At 40.6% G+C, this 19,393-nt stretch overlaps 1 protein-coding gene across 1 annotated transcript in view; it reads left to right on the top strand.

Annotated features, from left to right (window-relative positions):
* Window positions 1-1,502: 1,502 nt before the first annotated feature.
* The window catches only part of LOC136155171 (exocyst complex component 1-like), a 99,718-nt gene continuing 81,827 nt past the window's right edge, over window positions 1,503-19,393 (top strand). The window contains 2 exon segments of the mRNA XM_065917050.1: window positions 1,503-1,617; window positions 6,822-6,923. The gene's annotated coding sequence lies outside the window, so the exon portion shown is untranslated.

The raw sequence follows: 19,393 nt of genomic DNA, 5'->3' as shown, positions 1-19,393 counted from the left end.
AAGAGAATGCACTGGTCATAGAAAACACCCTCTTCCAAAAACATAAGAGAAGACTTTACAAATGGACATCACCAGGTGGTCAACATTGAAATCAGACTGATTATATTCTTTGCAGCCAAAGATAGAGAAGCTCTATACAGTCAGCAAGAACAAGACCGGGAGCTGACTGTGGCTCAGATGATGAACTCCTTATTGCCAAATTCAGGCTGAAATTGAATAAAGTACAGAAAACGACTAGACCATTCAAGTATGACCTAAATCAAATCCCTAATGATTATACAGTGGAAGTGAGAAATAGATTTAACGGACTAGATCTGATAGACGAGGGCCTGTGTTTCTCCACTTCCCCCTCCAGCCTGTGACCCTGGTGCTTCTTTTCATCACAGCCCCCACTGAATGCTCAGGGCACAGCTGGTAAGTGAATAGATCAGAGGCTCCATTCCTCCACTGAGAAGCTCGGATGCTAGTAGGAGGAGGTATAGGCCAGGTCAGGGGCAGGGGAATGTGTAGGAGTGCAAGGGCCACTCTCCTCGCCCCCGCACTGGACACATGACCCCTTTGATGGGAACCTCTCATACTGCACACCCAGCAGGGAAAGCACAGCACAGACCCTACCTCTGAGAGACTTCAGGACACCAGCATTCCGTGGGCCCCAGGAGGGAATGTGAGAGGATCCACAGGAAGCAGGGGCTTTGAGAGGGACCTTGAAGAGGACCCTCAGCCTCCTCTTGTCCACTTCAGCCGGGGGGTGTCTCATTCGCTTCTCAGGACTCCTCACCACAGCCAGTGCAGATGTCCTGACCTTGATTCCATACGAGGTCCAACAAGGTGGTCTTTGCCTCAGTCCAGGAGAAATGACGCATGTTTCTGTCACCGTTGCCACCCCAAGGTCCACCCCTCCCCTGACCCCACTGCCTATGCTCCCTTCCTCTGACGTATGTCAGTGTGTACTTGTGTGCACACGCAGAGAATCTGCTCCACATTGCCAAAATATCCTGGGGTCTCAGGACCTCTAGTTCCCACGGCAAACTACGTGGCAGGGAGACAGCGCTAGCCTAGGAGATCCTAACTCTCCCTTCATCTCAAGACTCTGCCCCTGCCGAGGCTGATTAGTAGTAACACACACACACACACACACACACACACACTAAATAAAACTTCACAGGCTAAAACGTATTGACTGAAAATTTATAGAAGCAATAGATAAGTTTGGTACCTATTATCTGACTCAGTTGACCAAGTAGAAATTATTATTCTTAAATCTTACAAAGACAGAATCTATAGTCATGAAATGATGATTAGGATAAGAAAACTTGACATTTATTTTTTTAAACAACTGATATCAAGTCCAACACTCTAAGGAAATGTAAAGTCAGGATTTTCCAGCCAGGAGTCCTGGGGCTGACAAACGCCCCTCCCCGCCCCCACTGGGCCTGGAGCGAGTGCGCAGGCGCGAGAGGCTGCAGGTGCGAGTGCGCAGGCGCGAGCGGCCACAGGCGAGTGGGCGGAGGCACAGGGACGCCAGAGCTCCCGGACCGCTCCTGAGGGGAGGGAAGGTGGAGACTGGGTCGGTCCCCACTGCGAAAGGCCCCGGACCGGGGAGCAGCGCAGACACGAGTAAGTGCAGCTCTATCCGCAGCCCCTCACCGCGCGCCCCCGCCTGCCCAACGGCCAGCGGCCCCCGACTCCTCCAGCCTCGGGGAGCGCGAGCCTCGCTGGGTCCTCGGGTCCGGGGTCGCCGCCACCGGCCGCAGGGTGAGGACCCCGGGCCGGGGCCCAAGACGGTCGTGGAACTGTGGGCGCCCCGCGCGCTCGCAGCCCTCCCTAACTCGGCGCCCCTCGACCGCGGGGGGCGGCCTCTGGGTCTGTGGGCGCCGCCTGGACCCGGTCGCCGCGGGCTCGCGGGTTCGGGAAGGGGAGGTGCCTCCGAGGAGCCCGAAGTCGGGGCCGCGGGGTGCGCGTCGGGCGCGTTGGGTCCGCGGGTGTGAAGAGGTCTCTGCTCCCGGATGCGCGCCGGTGATGGGGGCGCCCAGCTCGGGATCCTGTTCGCTGGCCGCCAACAGCGGGTGTTCAGGTGGGACTCCGTGCTCTTTGCTAAAGCCTTCTGGAGGATAGGCTACAAAAGGTTATTAACGTTCACTTTCAGCGTTTTCAGGCTTTATTGACGGTCACTGACTCTAAGAGCGCGTCTTGGAGGGCAGTTTGTGACATACTAACATCTAAGCAAAGTTTGAAATAAAACTATTCCCGCCTTTGTATGTTTTGGGGTATGGTGAAGAGTTTTTCTTGATTCCGTTAGGCTTTTCAAGCCTAACGACTTTTGGCGACTTTTGGCGGAGCTGCACTGCTCTTAAATGGTGACAGTATTGTCGCTAAGTCATGTCCCAACTCTTGGGACACCGTGGACTGACTGTAGCCCTTCAGGCTCCTCTGTCCGTGGAATTCTCCAGGCAGGAATACTTGAGTGCGTTGCCATTTGCTTCTCCAGGAGATCTTCCCAACCCAGGAATCGAAGCCGAGTCTCTGGCATTGTAGGCAGATTCTTTAGCAACTGAGCTACTAGGGAAGCTCCTAAGTTAAATGAGCATTTAAAAAATACTTCTTTGAGCAGTTACCATAGACGCTCAAATATTTGAGAATTTTAGTTATAGTAATGGGCGTGGTTTCTTTGGTTTTTTGTTTGGTTTTGGGTCTTTGGTTATTTTTTGTTGTTGGTTGGCTGGTTTTGGGATTTTTGGATTTCTTTGGGTCGGGGTAGAGTTTGCATCAGGAGGAGATGGTATCCAAATCAGGAGAAATGTTTATTTCATGGTGTTCTGGTATGCAGTGTTGCAGTTTAAAGTATCTAATCCTGGTTAAATCTCAGATTGGCTCCAGCAAATGGATATTTTTATTGAGAATAGTTTGGGTTTTGTTCTGTGGGTTTTTTATGTGCTTTTCTTTTTTAGTACAATCTGCTTATTTAGCATGCTTCAAATCATAATAGATTGTAGTTAACACTGGTGGTTGATGCAAGGAACAATGCTTTGTAACACAGAGATGGGTTGTCTTTTTCTACAGAAATTTGTTCTTGAGTCAGTAAATTTCCACGTAAAACTCTCAGGAGTGACTTTTGCTATAGCACTTTGGTCTCTGTAATGAGGAATAAAGCATATCATTTCACTGTTGAAGATAATGGCATATACTATAAAGATAGGCATCGGGTACATAAAAGGAATTCGAGCCTTGAGTTTGGTGAATTAGTGTCCTCAATGAAACGGCTTGTCTCTTCGAAGAGAAGGAGCGCGATAACCACATGGTGATGACCAGGGTTCTTTCCCTACCTTGAACACCAAGAGGAACGGGAGGAGACAGAGTGATTTTCAGAAGAACTGACGTTCATTTATCAACCACGTACCCTCGTTCCTTGCTGTTTCTTAATTCCCAGAGAAATTAAAAAACGTGGTTCCTAACCAGGATATTTGAATGGGAAAGGTCCTTTCAGTTCCCAGGCAGGTAACTGAATCCGTTGTATAAGCGTTCATCTGCCTGTACCTTGGAAGTAACACTGAGAAAATCGTCTTCTCTAATGGATGAAGTGGGCAGAATAGGAGGGTGGTGGAGCTTTTTGGGGCAAGTTTTCCAAAAGTTGGAGCAAAAGTAAATCAGTCTCTTCAAAGGAACAGACTCATTAGATACCAGCATTTGGGCCTTAAGGTCTTTTGCAACATCATGTAGCTTGTTAGTAAAAATACTCCAGACCAGAGAAAAATCCACGTGGTCAAATGCTTATTGGATGAAAAGTAATGAAAGAAAAAGAACATGCTGAAGATTTTTAATATCTGGTATTTGACCCAGATCAGTTGACTGAGTACAAATAAAGGTCAGTCAAGAAATCTTCCAGAGAGAGAATTTAGTCATTCAGCTGTGATGTGGACAAGAAACCTGCTATTTATTTGTTAAAAATTAATCCCAACTAAAATACTTTGTTAATTAGCAATAAATATGGATAAACTGCAAGTAGTTTACTATGCTGTGTTTTCAAAGCAGGATCAAGGAATTAAAAGTTACTGAAGTTTTCTCTGGAAAGTACTTTCTCAACATTATTTTTCAAATATTGTAATTCTGATTGCAGTGTGTATGAATCTCAGAGTAAAATCTGTTGAGGAATTGATATTCTCTGAGGTCAAATGACTGATTCAGAAGAGCAGGGTTAAATTGGAGGGTAAAAGTGTCAATAACACAAATTGATGTCTGTCATTTTAAATGTACTAGATTGAGGGCCATTTAAGTGGATCGTATAATTAGCATAATTGTGCGTATAATGGTTTATGCTAAATTACCACACAACTCCCCAAATTTCAGCAGCACAGCACTATGGTTCCCACATCACAGCCCTGGGTGGGTATTCACTTTGGGGAGACTGCACTCCTTCAGATGGTCATTCAGGAACCCAGACTCCTCCCATCCTATACCGTCTCCCTTCCCTTAGACCTCATCCCCATCTGCATCCATCAGCAGAAGGGGTCAAGAATATGGAGAAATGCATATGGAAGTTTCTGATGAGCCAGCTCTGGAAGGATCCAGGTCAGTTTCTCTGCTGCTGTTTTGGCCACAGTCCATTTCTGTGGCCACAAGAGAGACTGGGGATTCTTCCAACTGTTCTCCCCAGGAAGGGAGAACAATTAAAGTTGTCAGCAACCGTGAGTCATTCATTTCGATTTAATTCGTTTTCAAATCTTTATTGGCTGTTTGCCATACACCAAGCGCTGTGCAGAGTGTGACCTGAGAATTGGTTGAGCAGCATCTTGATCTTGGAGGAGTTGTGAATCCTCAGGAGAGAAGACAGAGTATGAAGTGCCTGCCATCCTAGGAGAAAGGGATTAAGAGAACCTGCTTTGAAAGTTCAGGGAATGATTCTAGATTTGAAAGCTGCCTGGAAATGATTGATTTGGATTCCACTTTCAGAGATGAACAAGATATGATTGTGAAAGAAGCTGGCATCAGGAGCCGTAGAAACAGGTCCTGCGATACAGGGTATCATAAAGAATATCATGTCGTCATTGTTCAGTTGCTAAGTTGTGTCGGTCTCTTTGCGACTCCATGGAACTAAGAAGAGATATATCATTTTACAGCTAAAGCAGCTGAAGCCTAGAGTAGGAAGGTGACCATCCAGGTCAGGTAAAGGGGTTGAAGATCAGGTTTCAAGCTGAGAAAGAGTCCACGGGGACTCAGTCTGAGCAGTTCAAACACTGAAAGGAGACCACTAATGTTCTGGGAAGGCTGGCATCTGGCCTCAGTGTGGGATTTGAGACAGAGAGTGGGCCCAGGGGGAACTGAGCCTCCGCAGTGGGCAGAGGAGGCCACCCCATCTCCGAAAAGTGCCACTGACCTCAGAGTGGGTGGAATGAGCAGTGAATTCTAGTCCACCTGAGAAAGCAGTCCAATCTGAATAACTCTGAGTTTAGGTTTATCTTACATACTTCTTAAGAAAGAACTTGGACAAGGCCAAGTCAAGTGCAGCCTCTTGAATTCCACACCCAGTATTCATTGGTGGAAGTGCTTAAACCCTCCAAGTGATTCCAGTATTTTAATTTTACTCAGTATTTAATTCCAAAGTTCTCTGTGCGATACAGTGGGTTCTTATTGTTTATTTTATATATAATATGCCTTGCGCGATTCACGCTGGTCAGACTACATGATTATGTTCACTTCTGATATAATCTTTTTAGGTACAGCCTTAAAGTCTTTGATAAGATATTTTAAAATAATTTTAGCATGTGTGTGTTCTATGATTACTTAATGAGCAAATAACTGGAATCAAAAAGAGTGTGAATGTATTTAATGTGAGGACAGGTGAAGTGAAGCAGTCTGGAAGAGGGAACCAATAAAAAGGGATCTTGGTAAATAAATAAAGACATCGTTTAGAAATGGAGAGGTATTTGGAAGGAAATTAGTGCCTGACACCATACTCTGCTCTTTGCATGTTTAGGAGCTAGTTTCTGATGTTATTTTCACCACAGATCTCCCTGTGGTGAATTGTATTTGACCTCCACACTGTTTATCTCCTGGACACATTGTGAAATTTTGAGAAGAAGCAGGTATTAGAATTTGTCTTGAGAGCAGCTATAAACATTTCCTGGAACCCCTCTAGGGTAGAAGAAAAAGGAAAGGAAAATGGAAACAAGGGATAAAGACAGCTAATAATGTTGGAGATACCACTGGGATTTGTGGTCTCTTTTTGAAATGGCTTCCCTGGTGGTTGAGACAGGAAAGAATCCACCTGCAATGCAGAAGTCCTGGGTTCGATCCCTGGGTTGGAAAGATCCCCTGGAGAAGGGAACGACTACCCACTCCAATATTCTGGCCTGGAGAATTCCATGGACAGAGGAGCCTGGTGGGCTACAGTCCATGGGGTCACAAAGAGTCGGACACAACGGAGCACTTTCAATTCACTTTTTGAAACTAAATAGAAGTCAGAACGTGACTGTTTCTTGATCATGGTTTGTTTTCATTTTTGTCTTTTTTTTCTTACTCCTTCATCAGTTATTCCAGTTGATAGAACATTATGTCATCTTCAGTTTCAGTGTGAGTGCTTGTCTTGCTTCCATTTGTATTATTCATGCAAACGTTGATTGAACTGATGACCCCAAGTCATCAAGGAAACATTAAATACACTGATGAATACATTTCTTAATTTTAGAAAAAATTAATGAGTGAAGGTTAAAATACTCTTCTTAAATTTGTCATTTAAAAAATTCTCATATGCATACCTCATTGCCTAATACTGCCAGAAAAATGAGGAATTCCTATGTGTTAATGAGCCTGTATATTTTTTACAGGTATGACTATTACCGAGTGTAACAGCCCAGTTTGCTGGCCATGTCCTGTCTCCAGGAAAGTTGTAGCTGCTGTTGTTTCAGGTAGTCCCTTGGGTACCAGAGGTGAGTTTATGAAGCTATACGACCTTTTACACTTATTTAAAAAAATTGAAGTGTCGTTGATTTACAGTGTTGTATGTCAGCTGTACAGGTAAGTAATTCAGTTGTGTGTGTGTGTGTGTGTGTGTGTGTGTGTGTGTGTGTGTATTCTTTTCCATTACCGTTTATTACAAGGTATTGAGTAAGTTCTCTGTGCGATACAGTGGGTTCTTATTGTTTATTTTATATATAATATGCCTTGCGTGATTCACGCTGGTCAGACAACGTGATTATGTTCACTTCTGATATAATCTTTTTAGGTACAGCCTTAAAGTCTTTGATAAGATATTTTAAAATAATTTTAGCATGTGTGTGTTCTAATTCCAGTGGTAGTTATTAGAGATATGATTTTGCATGAAGTATTTCTCTTTTTGTTCTTGACCAATTAAAAAAATTGTTTTTTTTTTTTTCTGATTGGTTTGCTAGATATTTGTGACTACATTAAAAATGTTAACTTTTGTCTCATCTTAAAATACGATCTGAATTAGCAATGAATATTGTGCTATACATAAGGGCTGTGACATAAATCTAGTTTCTAACTTCATAAACACATTATCTAGAAGGGAACACAGACACATATGTAACAACTGCATTTGTTTACTGAGTGAAATAGTGAGATGGATAAAGTTCTAGTAAGCCTTGAACAGCCAAATCAGCTTCAGAAATAGATGTGCAGTTATTTTAAAATATTTTAAACATTTTCCAGCTACATGCAGAAAATAGTGTGAAAGAGGTATGGTTCTTACTATAAGCAATTTAGCATTTTGACATTCTGAGCATCCTCATCATGAAATTAAGTCCAGAAGGAGTTTTCCCACATCTCTTGAAATGGTCCTTGTTCGTCCACAACATTTCCCATAATAACAGAGGTGCTTCCAAGGGCAGGAAACGTCAACGTTATTAAAGTTTCACAAAGCAAAGTCACTTTTAAGAATATGATGTCCCCAAACTGACAAAGGTCTTGAAAAATAATTTCAAGGGCGTCATAAATTATTTTCTGCTTGTCAAAGGGCAGAAATATTTAGGTTGAGCTAATGAATGGTAGAGTTTTAGAGTGGAGAATATCCTTAAAATATTACATAGATTTATACTGTCAGTAGATGCTACCTACATGAGGTTATTTGTATTTAAACAAATTTTAAAATTAAAACTGCAGTTTCTCAGTTGGATTTGCCATATTTTAAAGATGTTTATTAGCTACATGTGGCTAGTGAATACTGCATTGGCTAGTACAGATACAAAACATTTTCATTATCATAAAAAATTTTATTGAGCAATACTAAATATATACCCAGATATTCATAGAGGAGGCAACCAAGTCTCAAGGAAGTAATAAAACTTCCAGAGGTCACACAGCTGTGTTTTTTAAAGAAACGCAGAATGATGCAAAGCAAGTAATAACAGAGGCATTAAAGAAACCCAGGAGGTTTCTGGAACAGATAAAGTAGAGTTTAACAGTGCAGGCTTAGTTGTTAGCAGGGTTGAAGCTCATGATCATTAGGACGACCTACCTGATTGAATTTGGACAGTTAAAATTTTATGCAGTGAATTAAAAGCAGAAAAATATTTCAATTTCAATCAAAGGCTGCCAGCTCCATATTTTTAGCCTGTGCTGTGCTTCCAGATTATGTTTATCACTTTAGTATACAGGGCACCACTCAAACCAAACCCGAAGTTTGGTTTGCCTGGCCCCAAGAAATGAAACAATCTTGAGGGGTTATGGCTATATTTGAAAAGGTTGATTTTTCAATGCATCATGCAGACTGGCCCTGTTTTAAAAGGGACTCCTGCCACCACATAGTCGAAATGAAACAATCTTGAGGGGTTATGGCTATATTTGAAAAGGTTGATTTTTCAATGCATCATGCAGACTGGCCCTGTTTTAAAAGGGACTCCTGCCACCACATAGTCGAAATGTGAACTCTTTTCTCTCTTGGCAAAAGTCAAAGATAGGCCCTGCCTTTTTATTATTTCATTAAAATCCAAATATTATTTTTCCATTTTCTACCTTGTTTTCATCACAGTGTGATCAACTGTAGTCAAGAAAGGAAAGGTTAGATTTATCAATCGAAGTGTGGTAAAGGCCCTCTAAATAATTGAACCCTCAGGAGAAACAATCCTCATGTATTCTTTTTCTGTTGCTTCAATATCTTCATAAAAAGTCATTTCAGTATGTTTGGTCCTGTAGCAGAGATTCTGTGAAGTGCTTATCTTCCTCGGAGGTCCAGAAAGCCTGTGAGTGTGTGGATAAAGGTGGGTCTTAGAGAGAGAGAGGGAGGATGGAGAGAGACTTGATGCTGAGAGAGGACAATGTTCTAAAACCTCCTTGGGTTGAAGGTAGGGGAGCAGAAATACCCATGAGTAATCTAGAGTAAAAGTTAAATAATCAAGGAGATGAATACTCTGAAGGAATATGGTAACTTCCCTCCTAGAAATAAAAGTTACCCTTATTAATTCTCTTCCTTTTGCCCCAGAAAAGCATTAGTTAGGTCTAGAGAGGGGTATTATTGCCAGAAATGGAAAAGGCAGTTTGAAGAGACTAGCCTGGAGCAGAGAGAGCAAGAAAGCTGAGCCAGTAGATGGAAAGCAGACTTCATGGAAGTCTCCAGCTCAAGTTCTGGGAACACCAAGTTCAAGTCCAAAAGGGCCCACATGGGAACTGAGGAAGACTGGCAGAGAGGGCAAAGTTACACTGAAGGTACAGTATTTATTATGGGATTGAACTCCTGAAAGGCCTTCCAGTAGCTTCCGATCTGTTCAAGAATCCTTCATGTCCTGCTGCTTCCCAGTGAGTGGCTCACAGCTTCAAGACCTCTTCTCCAGGCTAAAGAACTATTTGTAATATACCCTGCCTGTATTTTTTACTTTGGCAACCCAGACAAGGAAAGTTGAACAATTTTCAGATTCTAGAGCTTTTGCCCCAGCCCTGGAAATGCTGCAGACAGCCAATCTCAGCTAAAGGGAGCCACTTAGCCCAGGGTCACATCACCCCTTCGTACAATGCCCTTCATCCAATGACAGGTGTAAGAATATAAAAGTTAAGACATCCTCCTGAATTGGGACATCCCCCTGAAGGGGTCATCTCATTTTAAGAACTCTCCCCCAAAGGGTCACCTGAGGTTTCCTGAGGCTGCAACACAACTTTACTTCTACCTTTGCCCAATCTGATGTCCTTTTCTTCCATACGTTGTTGATGCCAAGAGTTGTCCCTAATTAATCTCTTAGACACTAATCACTGTCTCAGGGTTAGCTCTGAACATGGTGGCATTTGTTTATGATTTGGAGTGCATACCTAGACTTTAAAGTGCAGCAGTGCCCAATTGCACAAATATGTCTTTGTATTTCTCTCTCTCATCTCTGTTTTCATTTTCTCGCTGCTAGATTAGTCAGGGGACTCCCAAGTTCTTCATTGTGTCATCCTGGTACCAAGATTCTCCTGGAAATTATAAAGTTATTCACCTTCTACATCAAGTACTTCTTATTTTTTCCCTAGAAACATAAATCATCCTTAAAAGGAATTAGAGTGTCAAATCTTAAATATATTTTAGTTTCTCCACCACTTTATACATTAAATGCTTTTTCCTGGAGACTGCTTCTGACATTGGCGTTCACTGTGCTCTCAAACTGCCTAATTTGGAAGCTACTCCTGTTTCCAAATGCTGCCTTCTGCTGGTCTCCTGAAGTTCTGAAGTCTGCCCTGCCTCCACTATTAGGTATAGTTCAGTAGTTGTCTACCTCAAGGTAATAGGGTATCTTTTGGAAGCTTTATTCTTTTTCCATTTACACAACACACACACACGTATATGATTACATATATTATATAATTCTAATACTTAAGCGTCTGTGTGACCACAGCTTTATCTGCAGCCCACAGGTTTTGCTACAGTATATTTTCATTCAGTTCAGTTCAGATGCTCAGTCATATCTGACTCTTTGCGACCCCATGAACTGCAGCATGCAAGGCCTCCCTGTCCATCACCAAGTCCCAGAGTCCACCCCAACCCATATCTGTTGTGTTGGTGATGCCATCCAACTGTCTCATCCTCCATCGTCCCCTTCTCCTCCTGCCCTCAATCTTTCCCAGCATCAGGGTCTTTTCAAATGAGTCAGTTCTTCACATCAGGTGGCCAAAGTATTGGAGTTTCAGCTTCAACATCAGTCCTTCCAATGAACACCCAGGACTGGTGTCGTTTAGGATGGACTGGTTGGAGCTCCTTGCAGTCCAAGGGACTCTCAAGAGTCCTCTCCAACACCACAGTTCAAAAGCATCAATTCTTTGGTGCTCAACTTTATAGTCCAACTCTCACTTCCATACATGACCACTGGAAAAACCATAACCTTGACTAGACGGACCTTTGTGGCCAAAGTAATGTCTCTACTTTTTAATACGCTGCCTGGGTTGGCCATAACTTTCCTTCCAAGGAGTAAGTGTCTTTTAATTTCATGGCTGCAGTCACCACCTGCAGTGATTTTGGAGCCCAGAAAAAGAAAGTCAGCCACTGTTTCCACTGTTTCCCCATCTATTTGCCATGAAGTGATGGGACCAGATGCCATGATCTTCGTTTTCTGAATGTTGAGCTTTAAGCCAACTTTTTCACTCTCCTCTTTCACTTTTATCCAGAGGCTCTTTAGTTCTTCTTCACTTTCTGCCATAAGGGTGGTGTCATCTGCATATCTGAGGTTATTGATATTTCTCCAGGCCGTCTTGATTCCAGCTTGTGCTTTCTCCAGCCCAGCGTTTCTCATGATGTACACTGCATGTAAGTTAAATGAGCAGGGTGACAATAGACAACCTTGACGTACTCCTTTTCCTAATTCTGGAACCAGTCTGTTGTTCCATGTTCAATTCTAACTGTTGCTTCCTGACCTGCATACAGGTTTCTCAAGAGGCAGGTCAGGTAGTCTGGTATTCCTATCTCCTTCAGAATTTTCCACAGTTTATTGTGATCCACACAGTCAAAGGCTTTGGCATAGTCAATAAAGCAGAAATAGATGCTTTTCTGGACCTCTCTTGCTTTTTCGATGATCCAGCGGATGTTGGCAATTTGATCTCTGGCTCCTCTGCCTTTTCTCAAACCAGCTTGAGCATCTGGAAGTTCACGGATCAGGTATTGCTGAAGCCTGGTTTGGAGAACTTTGAGCATTACTTTACTAGTGTGTGAGATGAGTGCAATTGTGCGGTAGTTTGAGCATTCTTTGGGATTGGAATGAAAACTGACCTTTTCCAGTCCTGTGGCCACTACTGAGTTTTCCAAATTTGCTGACATATTGAGTGCAGCACTTTTACAGCATCATCTTTCAGGATTTGAAATAGCTCAACTTGAATTCCATCACCTCCACTAGCCTTGTTCGTAGTGATGCTTACTAAGGCCCACCTGATTTCATATTCCAGGATGTCTGGCTCTAGGTCAGTGTTTCATTATCATTCAATTAATGAAATTCTAATTCCTATTATGACTTTATCTTTGACATCCATATTTATCAGAAGTATGTTTTGGTTTTTTTTTTTTTAATTTAATTTGTTTATTCAGCTGCACCTGGTCTTAGTTGTGGCTTTCAGGATCTTCAGTCTTCATTGTAGCATGCAAGGTCGTTTAGTTGTGGCATGAAAACTCTTTGTTTGTGGGAACCAGTTCCCTGACTCGAGATGGAATTCAGGCTCCCTGCATTGGGAGTATGGAGTCTTAGTCACTGGACCACCATGGAAATCCAGAAGTGTGTTTTTAATGTCCAAATATTTGATAAAATATTGGTTATACATTTTTAAATTTCTTGATTATTCTGAGTCTTGTTTTATACCCAGCATTCAGTCAACTTAAAAATGTGCCATGTACACCTCAAAATTTGTATGTAAATGTGCATTTCATTCTTGTTAATGCAGTGTTTTATGCAAATGTAGGCCAAAGAGTTTTTCAATTAATTTATTTTAATTGGATATAGTTACATTAAGGATATTGTGATGGTTTTTGCCATAGGTCAACATGAAATGGCCACAGGTATACATGTGTCCCCCCCAATTCTGAACCTCCTCTCCCATTTCCCACCCCACTGTATTCCTCTGGGTTTTCTCAGAGCACCGACTTTAGGTGCCCTGGTTCATGCATCAAATTTGCACAGGTCATCTATTTTACATATGGTAATGTACATGTTTCAATGCTCTTCTCTCAAATCATCCCACTCTCATCTTTTCCCCCTGAGTCCAAAAGTCTGTTCTTTACATCTGTGTCATCTTTGCTGCCATGCATGTAGGATTGTTGGTACCATCTTTCTAAGTTCTCTCTATATGCATTAATATAGAGTATTTGTCTTTCTATTTCTGGCTTACTTCACTCTGTATAATAGGCTCCAGGTTCATCCACCTCATTAGAACTGACTCAGATGCATTCCTTTTTATAGCTGAGTAATATTTCATTGTGTGCATATAGCACAACTTTCCTATCCATTCATCTGCTGGTGGACATCTAGGTTGCTTCCTTGTCTAGCTTTGTAAATAGTGCTGCAGTGAATGTTGGGGTACATATGTCTCTTTCAATTCTGGTTTCCTCGGGGTGTATAGGCCAAAGACTTTAACAATGGTATTCAGATCTTCTGTAGTTTACTGATTTGTTGTTGTTCTGAATTATTGATCTAGGTAATTTAGATTTTATTTCTAGTTAGTTTTCAGAATTTCCCTTCATATATTGCCTCGAAGTTTAGTTTTATGACATGTTCCTTGTAAAGTAATGGTTGGTTTTATTATCCTGTCTTATCTCCAGTGATACTTTTTGCTTTCAAATCTCCCATTATTTTTTTTTCAGTTTTGCTTATTGTTTTTATGACATAAGTTTTGCATCCTTTAACTTGCAGTCTGACTATGGTGTCTTGTAAGGGGCATAGAATTAAGATTTTTGTTTGTTTCAAAAAATCTCTGCCCTTTAATGTGACTATTTACAGTTAACGTATCTTATTATAGACCTTTTACTCCTTGTTTTCTGCTTGTCCTTCCTTTTTATGTTCCTCTGGCTCTTCCTTTTAAATTCATCAAACTCCATTTTCCCTTTATTAGCTCACAATGCTTATATAGGTAGCAGTTACACATGCACCGTGACTTATTAGCTCCTTTACTGCTTCTCAAGCAGTGCTGAGACCTTAAATTTATTTTATTACTTTTTCCTCTTCCTCTTGTTTTAATGCATTCTAATTTTTATATATTTCATTATTACTCTTATGTGCAGTTAGATTTTATTCAGATTTATTCACTTACGCTTCCTTTCTGTTCTATTTAATTCCTTTGTCAAGTCCTTATTTTCCTCTATGATAATTTTCCTTCTGCCTGCGGGTCTCCCTTTCAGTTGGTTCTGATGAGAACATATTCTCTAAATTTTGTTTGTTTGCAGATTTCCTTATTTCATCTTCCAAACAACATTTTCTCTGCCTCTAGAATTCTCAGTGAGCAGTTATTTTCTTTAGCACTTTCCATTATTTTCTAGTATTAATCATTTTTGTTGAGAAGTAAGCAGTAATCTTAATCTCATGCGTTGTTGAAAGGTCAACTGTTGTTTTTCCTCTGGTTACTTCTAAGGTGTTCTGTTTTTCTTTGCTATTTGTAAATTGTACTCTGGTGGTGTTAGATATGGTTTCTTTATATTTACTCTTGTTGCGTTTTTTAGTGCTTGTTGAATTTATGGCTTGATATATTCTTTTTAGTTTTTGAGAACTCTCAGCTATTATTTCTAAATATTGTTCTCGCCCGAATCTCTCTCTTCTTTTCCCTTTGGACTCCAATGTAAACATATGATGAAAATGTTTACTGTGGCCCATATGTTTCAAATGCTCTTTTCTGTACTTTTTTATCCTTTTTGTTTTCCACGTTTAGTCTTCCTATTTTTACTGCTACTCTGTCTTCCAGTTCATTTATCTTTCTTCACCTGTGTTCGGCCCACTACTGAGTTTAATTTTGAATTCTGTCAGTTCAACTTTAATCAGTTTCTAGTTGTCTAGTTAAATTCTCTACCTTGTCATCTATTTTCCTGAACTTGGTAATATTTATCAAAATATATTTGAACTTTAATATCTAGGTCATCCATGATTCTGATTCTGTTTTTTATTCTAATTCTCCTTTTCTTGGGAGTCTTGGTGGTTCTTTGATGAACACCAGACTTGGGATATGACAAGTTGTAGAGAATCATAATGACATTCCAGTTGACCTTTGAACAACCTGGATTTAGATTGCACAGATCCACTTATATATGGATTTTTTCCCAACAACTGCAGCACTGCATGATCCGTGGTTGGTTGAATCCTCAGATGCAGAACCATAGATAGGAAGGGCCGCCTATCAAGTGATATGTGAATTTTTGACTGCATAGGGAGTCGGTGTCTCTAAGTCTTGTATTGTTGAACGGTCAACTGTCCTTTTTTCAAGAGAGAATTTCCTATTCCCAGGTAAGGAGCAGAAGGAAAGATCAGCTTATTGATCTTCAGTCATTGCACAAGCTTCATACTCATTTTCCTTCTTTATAGATGTTTCCATCAAGGTAGCTGTTTCATCAACCTTCCTAACACACATTCACGTGGACACAGATACATATAGAAACCTCCAGTGTCCTAATTCATATCATTAGCTTTCCACCGGGCCACTATTCTTTGGTGGGTTCTGAACCTCAGTTTTATCTCCTCAGCATTACAAGACTCCTGAGTCTTTGTTTTGACTTCAGTTAGCTTTTGTTTGACTTCTTAACATCTTGCCTTGTCTACCTACGTGGAAAATGTGATAACGTCAAGGGACCACTGTTGCTGAATTGAGCTCGAGTCTCTGAATCTTTCCCATCTCTGGGATTTTGATCCTTAAAATTCTAGCTGCCTTGTTATTTCTAAAGTCCAACCCTGCTCTCTCCTCAGTCCTCCAATATTGTCCTAAGATCTACTGGCTTTTCTGCCTCTTAGGAGCCATATTTGGCTTCTCATGCTTTTGATTTTCATCAATAGTTTCTAAATGACTGGATTAGATAAAGCATGTGCAGAATACTGTTCTTACTTCTATGAGTTTCTTTTCTATTTTATTTTTCTATGTCATGGCTACCTCATTAGCTTTATAATGCTCACAGTCAAATGTTGCTTATGATTTATCTGACCTTTCTAGTATGGTTTCCTAAGGTAAACTGATATAGTTGGAAGCAGAAGTCCTTACCTACTATTGAAAAATTCTGTTTTAGCTTTCTATGAATTCTTTGATTTATTTTATTTTGTCCCATCTTCCATCACTTTTTCCTACCAGAAATTCCGATTCTCACAGTTAATTTTAAAATTAAAAATTATAATTAAGCTACTATGTTAATAGTCAAGGGATTAATTTTGCTTTGAAGAAGAACACAGATTGATGAATGGAATATGGAGAATTTCTTAAGACCTTTGTCATTTCTAAGCATGGGAATCAGCCATCTGCACCGTGATAAATTAGTCAGATATGTAAGGAAGCACTCATTATAAAATCAGCATTACTCAGTAACAATCTCAAAAGTTGCTTCACTTTTCTACTCATGTTACCAATTCCCACATGTTCAATAGGAGCTTAGAATCATGAGATAGGCCATTTTCCATGTCCTATCTTAGTAACTATAATTATTGGGAAAACAAAACTATAAATAAGGATTTGCTATGAATATATTCAAACCTTTTGTTCCTAAACATCTTCTAGAAGAAGACTGAAAAGTTTGACATAGAAACACCTCTTGATAAGTAAGAAACAGTAAAATTTCTCATAATAGTTCTTTTCTGATCCCATTATGTGATTCTCAGGTTCACACAAAATTATTTTTATATGAACTTCACAAATCTTATTTTTACTATTAAATCAGTGGCCCCACTCTTTTGAAACATGGGGCAAAATAGTTGAAATTGGAACAATTTTCCAAAACCCAGGGCATATGACATATGTACCTATAGAACGCAATATTTCTGTCTGGTTCTGCAGTAGAATTTTTCATACCTGCCAGTCTAAGTTGACTATTGTTTTTACAGTGCGTTAGTAGAAATCAAATGGTAAATTCAGTCAAACAGTCATTTCATACATCAAAAAGAAAAATCAGTCAACACAACTGTCTGACTGAAATAAAGGAAGAAAACAATTCAAGGCAAACAGTTGTCCTAGGAGACTTGTATAATTGCAGTAGCGGTGTCATGTGCAGAATTAACCTTTCCCCACCTTTAACTGGAGAACATTCTGCCAGCCAATTCAGTCAGCTCAGATAAGCCTGAATTTTAATATTCCAGTCTCATCACTCTCAGTTGATGGTGACTGCGCTTCCTTCTCCTTCCCCTGTCACTCAGTGGAGAACGTCAGAGCAGGAGGACAGTGATATCGGCATACTGTAATGGCCTGCCCTGGACTCTACAGCTTCAAAGTTCTTAAGCTGACTCAGTGATCTTACAGAGTCTGGTGCAGAAGGAATATGTGAATTAAATTACAGACCGTTGACTGCCTTCTAGCACTAACATCCCTTATTTCTGGTTCTAATATATCACTAAATACTCAAGAAGAAATTTTTGAGTGTTTAGCAGAAATATGGCTCCAAAGCAGACACATTGAAAAGAAACATTGTCATCTATGATTGGTTTTAAAGTTGACTTGTCTTTTACTCATAAACAGATTTAGTGTGAATTCAGTTTTGCTAAACGTTAGAGAATCTTTTGGAGGGACGTGCCAACTCTTTTGAGTTTTTTTGCACTCTGACTTTTAAAGCAAGGTTATTTTTCAAAAAGTTTAAGGGTTACTTGAATACTATAAAGATTATTTGTATTTTTGAGTTGCCAGTTCTCTAGAACAAATTTGTGTGCTTGAAGTTCTTAACTGTAGTACCTAGATGGCACGTGGAAAGCAAGCAAAAGAGATGACTTTTCTGCTTTGAGAGACCTCTGCCTATCTTTGTAAGTAACAGGACTCATTCCTCATGAAACAATGTTCAGAAAGGAAGGAAAGGTAGTTTTCTTAGTTGAAGCTTATGATACTGAAGAGGACTCTAAGAATAGCTTCATAAAGAGGATCTGCGTAAAACAGAAGTAACCCTAGGAAACATGTATTTTCTGATGGACTCTTATCTTTGTGATGGTGAAAAGAGGATATGGCAAGGAAGTGACACTAATACTGGCGTGTTACATCAAGCTGTCTCCTGGGATGCAGGGGTAAGCACGTGGGACAATAAAAGCACTTGAGAAAGAGTCAGCTCTCAGCCATCCATCACCTAGTTTGTGAGCATACTTGTGCCTCTCCTCCTCCTTTCCTTTTGACCATTTTACTTTTCTCAGCATATTTAAAAGAAGGCAAGGTGAAAAGAGTGGGTTAACTGTCAGATCAGTCTCATTTTCTGTTTTATAGTACCTCTCCCAGTTTGAGAACAGATAGAGAGCTTCGGAATAATGGGAAAAAAAGAGTCTCTTGGATCAGTAATAGACTCTCATGATAGTTGGCCAATCTTGTGCTCATTTAGGACGCTAAATAGCAGTAGAATGTACCAACTTCTAATTCAGTAACTAATTAAGTGCTCCTTTAGATAATATACCTGGGTAAGGGGAAAAAAACCCTATTTTTCTTTACCTTGTCATAGCATTAATGGATGTTGGGGGGAGTCTGTGTTTATCTGTCTATCCATCTAGATATAGATACATATTTTGGATTTGCTAGATTTATTATTCCTGTACCTGTTTCCCCTCAGATGTATTCCCTCTCCCTTTCTTGCTCTGCTGACCCCTAGAAGCCACATACTGTTCACATGATTAGATTTAATGAGAATCCTTGATATGTAGTTGAGGAGCAGGAGGAAGGGAGAAACCAGAGTCTTTTTCTCTATCTTGATCTTGCTGGCATCTCTGGCAGGAATGTCTTCAACTCTTTGACTCCAGGTCCTAAAAAGCCTGTCAGCCAGGTGACCATAGATGCTGTCTTGACTCTTGGTGATATCACCTGTTTCCTTTGACCTCCAGCCTAAGAGAATAGTAGTCTTCTGTTGGTGATAATCTGTGGATTGCACACATCCCTTATTTGGTCTCATGGCTCTTCCATGACTGGTATAACCAATTCTCTGTACTTAATTCCCTTTAATCTTGCTTGTAAAATGGTTTTCTTTCCTTGGCTAGCCCCTGGGATACAATGGATAGGGCAGTTTTTCTCATGACTAACTCACTAATCAGTGAGGATCAACCAATTCCCAGTAACATTAATATCCTAATTTTACTAACTCATTAGCTGCATTTGACTAACTGTAATATCTGAGCCATCCTTAGAGTATCTTTAAGGTAGCATGATTTGGGGGTTCTTGAGAAAGGTTGTAGGACCTTTCTACCAACTTCATCAATTCTCCTTCCAATGTCACATGTATAATCATTTCTTAGTCTCACAAAATCTGAGGGATAGAGGGGGAATTATAACTCTGCAACATAGTTTCTGGAATCAGATGCAA

This window comes from Muntiacus reevesi, unplaced genomic scaffold (genome assembly GCF_963930625.1).
Source record: "Muntiacus reevesi unplaced genomic scaffold, mMunRee1.1 SCAFFOLD_152, whole genome shotgun sequence".
NCBI classification, from domain to species: domain Eukaryota; kingdom Metazoa; phylum Chordata; class Mammalia; order Artiodactyla; family Cervidae; genus Muntiacus; species Muntiacus reevesi.
This window is presented reverse-complemented; position numbering and strand designations above follow the sequence as displayed.